The sequence below is a fragment of the Aegilops tauschii genome, chromosome 7 (genome assembly GCF_002575655.3).
Source record: "Aegilops tauschii subsp. strangulata cultivar AL8/78 chromosome 7, Aet v6.0, whole genome shotgun sequence".
Lineage (NCBI taxonomy): Eukaryota > Viridiplantae > Streptophyta > Magnoliopsida > Poales > Poaceae > Aegilops > Aegilops tauschii.
Window position 1 is genome coordinate 146,825,586 of NC_053041.3, and position 5,851 is coordinate 146,831,436.

The 5,851-nt window shown below is 47.0% G+C and overlaps 1 pseudogene; it reads right to left on the reverse strand.

Moving 5' to 3' along the window:
* Nucleotides 1-1,285: 1,285 nt before the first annotated feature.
* Nucleotides 1,286-4,070, reverse strand: LOC109764390 (probable cinnamyl alcohol dehydrogenase 8D; annotated as a pseudogene).
* Between the last annotated feature and the right edge of the window lie 1,781 nt (nt 4,071-5,851).

Here is a 5,851-nt window from a genome sequence, read left to right on the forward strand (position 1 = left end):
GACTAAAGGGTTAGGGCATTAGTAACGACTCTTTAGTCCCGGTTCAAAAACCGGGACAAAAGGTCCTTACCAACCGGGACAATAGGCCCTTTTTCTACTAGTGAAGAGGAGTGAGGCTTATCGATCAAAGCCACAACCCACGGGGCCAAGCTGTGCTTCCTAACAACACTTGCTCGACGACCTTGATAGTCTTTCAGAACGAATGTAAAAGCAAATCAGAAATATAATACGGATGAACAAGGTCATGAGCAATTGAGCATAGCAAGAGAATGTGATATGTCGACTTACGGAGACAATGCAGCATCAGTATGATGCAAAAAGATTGAAAGGAAATGAGATTAGAGAGTATATTATTAGGAGTCATAGAAGAGGCTACAACTATTTTATGCATGGTACTCTCTCCGTTTCCTTTTACTACCCATATAAGTTTTGTCCCTAGTTAAACTTTATAAAGTTTGACCAACCTTGTACTAAGAATTATAAACATTTGTTGTAGTAAAGATATAGAATATGAAATTTAGTTCCATGATCCATATAATGATATTGATTTGGTACTGTGATTGTCATTTTTTCATATATAGTTGGTCAAACTTTATGAAATTCGAGCGTAGTCTTACTAATTTTGCCGTGCAACGGGTTCAATGGTGGAGGCTGGGGTGGTGCCATTTCGTCCTCCCTGTAGACCGAGGGCATTGATCTCCTTCTGCACGGAGAAGGCCCGAGTTGGTTTCTGTGCGGTGGCCTGACTGGTGTGCACCTTCAACTAGCGTGTTGGTCGCCAACTCATAGCTCCGACAACCACATTCGATAGCATGTTCTAGGGGCTTGCAATGTTATAATGTCGTTTGGCCCTAATAGCTTTAAGGGCATCTCCAACGTCGTACCTCAAAACGTCCGCAAACGTCTGGGCCGACGCATTCGGATGTTTTTTTTGCCGTCCAACATGGTGCCGTAACCGTCTGCGGACGTATCTGCGTGTCCTAATTCCAACAAATCGGCACCAAACCTAGGGGGTGAGGGTGTCGGCACTTCCGCCACATACACGTCCGACAAGCGGTCCCACTTCAAAACCTCTCATGTGCAACTGCTTCACTCTCTGTCACGACCGCTCCAACCATCCTTCCGGTAAGAGGCTCCACATTCATTGCCGGTCCAGAGCGAACACGATCGCTCTTCAACACACCGGGCATTGAAGTGGTATGCCGGTTGAGAGCAGTGTTTGTGACCGGATTAGCTTAGGGAGCAGGCCAAGCGATGTTGACACCAGTATGAGGTGTGGTGGGTCCTCTGATGATGAGAATATGGACGAGGAATCACCTGGTGGCACCTACTCAACAATGCCATGTGGATATGGTGCTCCACTATGCACAGATGACAATAACAGACGGTTGGTAAACTCTAAGTAAGTATTCTTGACAATGAATATAAATTCTTTGCGTCTGTAGCATAACTTAATTGTTGTTGAGAATAAGTTGCTAGATGACACAGTTTTCACATTTTTGTCCATGTTTTTAAAAAACTGTTCACATTCTCAAAAACACATATGGAATTTTGAAAAGGTCTTCATGTATTTAAAAAGTGTTACTCAAGCATTTGAAAAATGTTAACTAACTATCTGAAAATAATAATAATGAAGCATTTGATTTTTTTTCAAAAGTGTATAGAAGAAATGCTTGTCATGTATTATCTGATAATGGGGTGAACTTTTTAGGTATATAGGATAAGAACATCTTTCTAAAGGCAGGGCATTATCTGAAGAAAAAAACAGCACTGGCCACGCACCAACTCACTGAAATACAACACAGCCAAATTATAACTTCACGTGTCGATGACTGCTTCATCGTGAGTAACCGAGCCAAGCGCACATGCTGCATGACGCTAAACCGCGGCGCCGCCGATGCTGCCGGCGACGTCGATGACGAAGCGGAACCTGACATCGTTCCTCTCGACTCGCTCCATGGCCGTGTTAACATACTCCATCTTGACGACCTCGACGTCCGCGGCGATGCCGTGCTCCCCCGCGAAGTCCAGCATCGCCTGGCAATCGCGGACGCTGCCCACGCCGCTCCCAGCCAGGCGCTTCCCGCCCGTGACGATGGCCGAGGCCGGCAGCACCATGGGCTCGGTCGGCACGCCCACCAGCACCATCTGCCCCATCGGCTTCAGCAGCTCCAGCAGCGGCAGCAGCTCGTGCCCCGCCGACACCGTGTCGACGATGCCGTCCATCGTGCCCGCCGCGGCCTTCATCTCCTCGGCGTCGTGGCTGACCAGGAAGGCGTCGGCACCAAGGCGCTCGACCGCCTCCGCGCGCTTCCTCGGCGACGAGCTGATCACGGTGACCGTCATCCAAACGCCTTGCCGAACTTGACGGCCATGTGGCCGAGGCCGCCCAGGCCGACGACGCCAAGGCGCATCCCCGGCGCGTCCAGGCCGTACTGCACCATGGGGCTGTACACCGTGACGCCCGCGCAGAGGAGAGGCGCCGCCCCGGCCGGTGGCAGGCCCTCCGGGACGCGGAGGACGTAGTCCTGGTTGACGACGAGGACGTCGGCGAACCCCCCCTGGGTGGTGGCGCCGTCGTAGTCCACGCCGTTGCAGGTGAGCAGGAGGGCGGGGCAGTAGTTCTCGTACCCCTTGCCGCAGCTCTCGCACGCGCGGCAGGAGCCGACGAAGGAGCCCACGCCCACCGTCTCGCCGGCCTTGAAGCTCCGGACGCCGCGGCCCACGCCGGTGACGACGCCGACGATCTCATGCCCTGGAACAATGGGGTACATGGCGTTGCCCCACTCGTTCTTGGCGACGTGCAGGTCCGTGTGGCAGATCCCGCAGAAGAGCACCTTGATCGTCACATCGTCTTCCTTCTGAACCCTGAAGTGAAACGACAACCAGCTGAGCTCGGTTCCACACTGCCATTAGCCATTCTAGCACCACATCCATCCACATGAGATGGATCGAGAGACCTTCGTGAGAAGCTGTAGGGAGAGAGGAGACCGGAGGCGTCTCTGGCCGCCCACCCGAGCGCCGGCTTTCCCTCCTGCGCCATGGCTAGTTCAGGAATCAGGAGGTTTTTCCTTTTTATCTATCGTTATTTCTTTTCCTGATAAGCCTGCAGGCAACCTTGGAGTTCGGAATAAATAGACGGGCGAGCATATGATGGGCATGGCCTTTTCTTTTTAAAACACTGGGGAAATGGAAAAGGTTGATAGAGAAACGCAACGTAGCCGCCACCTCCTTTTCAAACAAAAAAAATAATAAATAAAAAAAATTAAGGTTGTTCTACCTCCCGCCGGCGCCGCCGTGGTTGCCTCACCTCTGGCGGTCGTAGAACCGTGAAGGCGCGGTGGATCCTGGCCCTTACCAACTGAAGGGATCTTGCTCCATTATTATGTGTTATTATGAATTCATTTAGTGTTTGTGTCCTGCTCAAAAATAGGATAAGGTTCTTTCCGTCTAGCCCACATTCCGGTGATGCATCTAGCACTACCACAAGGTGTGGCGTAGTGTGTTCGCGACGGCGCGGGATTCGGCCAGTGCTAGTCTTCGGTGATCTTACTGGATCCAGTCTTCGTTCGTAGGTCTAAAAGTTGAATCATTCCATCTATATTTCTTTTTATCGGCGTTGGTTGTTGTTCTGATGCGTCAGTCTTATGTGGCCTTAGCACGACGACTTTCTGACCGTCTACCATAACAAGTTTGGCCTAGCTTCGATTAGGAAGAGCGATGACCGCGGCGCGGCTTCAGCTCATGATTATATATATATTTTTTATATTCTTGGTACTACATGGTACGGTGATGAATAGATGAATAGTTTCCTTGAAAAATAAAATAAAATGGAATTGGCTGAAGGAGATGGGGCGGCTTGCCCCTTCAATTTTAAAAACCGCGAAGAAAAGATTTGCATACGTAGGCCAATGTAGTGGAGTGGGTAGATGACGATGACGGATCAGTGAACAATGTTTTCTTTTCGGCCTTCCGGCCAAAGTGTCACCAAGCCATCTTATGCACTGACACACGTACTTATTTCAGCCTTAGCAAATGTACTGCTAAAGCTCTCACGTCAAACTAGTAGAGGCCCCTCAAAAAAAAAATTAGTAGAGGCCCCTAAAAAATCAAACCAGCAAAGGATTATTATTTTTGTAAAAAAAAACAGTGGAATTTTTTTCGTCGGGACTTTAACACCGAACAAATTATTACTCCCTCCATAAACTAATATAAAAGCGTTTAGGTCACTAGAGCTTTTGGATCACTATTTTAGTGATCTAAACATTCTTATATTAATTTACAGAGGGAATATTATCATATCAAAATCTCAAAAGTATACCAAAGAAAGTGAAATACAGGAACTTCAACACACGCTACTCGGTAGGAAATAATCCAATTCAAATTTTTAGTTGGATCCAATTCGAATTTTAAAAAGAAAATCATTCTATTTGCACTCTTAAAATACAAGTGCTATACTTAGGTCTCGCTCCTTAGCAGACAGGTTCGGTAAAATACCACTCAGCATGCATGTGCACCACTATGCTCAGTCACGCCCCCATTAAATAAAAAGATGTTGCCAACCAAATTTTGTCCGGTCTGAACTCGTCATTGCTGAGCAAATCGAATCAATCATCATAGGAGTGAGGCTTATATCGATCAAAGCCACAGCCCGCATGGCCAAGCTGTGGTACCTAAGAGCATCTACAGTCGGATGCCTCAAACCATTCCTTATATGTTCGTGAACGTGTCTGATCAGTGACCAGACAGGAGAGAGAAGGAAAAACGTGGCAGAACCAGAATCATCATATCATTTCTATACGTCCGGGCTATCCGTGAACCCTCATATCCATCTCAAATATAAGGAGGATATGAGGGCTCGTGGACGCGCCCGGACAGTCCGCCACGTAGGACGTGGCCCCACCCCGGACCATCTTTTCTCTTTCTTTATTCATTCTTTTATTTCTCTCGCTTCGTCTCCAATTATGTGCAAATGACCCGACATATGAGGAGAAAAATGAAGAATGTGGTTGCGCGGAAGGATATATGAGGGCTCAAAACGGACACGCCCGATCACTGACCGGGCGCGTCCGCAGGCGTTTAAGAGGTTATATTTACTATATGTGGTTGTAGATGCTCTAACAACACGGGCTTGACGACCTTGATAGTCTTTCACAATGTAAAAGCAAAGCAGAAATATAATACGGATGAACAAGGCCATGAGCATAGCAAGAGAAGGTGATATGTCCACGGTGACAATGTAGCATCAGTATGAAGCACAGATATTGAAATGAAATGATATTAGAGATTTTATTATTAGGAGTCTTAGAAGAGGCTACAACTATTTTATGCATGGTATTTCATCCGTTTCTTTTTACTATCCATACAAGTTTTTTCATGAGTCAAACTGATGCTACATAGTTTACAAAGTTTGGCCAACCTTGTATTAAATAAAAGTTATAAACATTTGTAGTAGTAAAGACATAGAATATGAAAATTAGTTCCATGATTCATATAATGATATTGATTTGGTATTGTGATTGTCGATATTTTTTCATATATACTTGGTCAAATTTTATGAATTTGAGTTAGGATAAATCTTATATGCAGAGTAAGAAAAACGGAGGGAGTGCAATCCTCCGGCGTAGTTTTACTACTTTTGTCGCGTAGTGGGTTCAATGGTGGAGGCTGGGGTGGTGCCGTTTCATCCTTCCCATAGACCGAGGGCATTGATCTTCTTTTGTGCAGAGAAGGTTCGGGTTGGTTTGTGTGTGGTGCGCTGACTGGGTGGGCAACATTTCGTGTTTTGACCCTTTTCGCATAGAAATTCAGGATCTGATCCTTGTTGGAAAGAATTTCGGGATTTGACCCT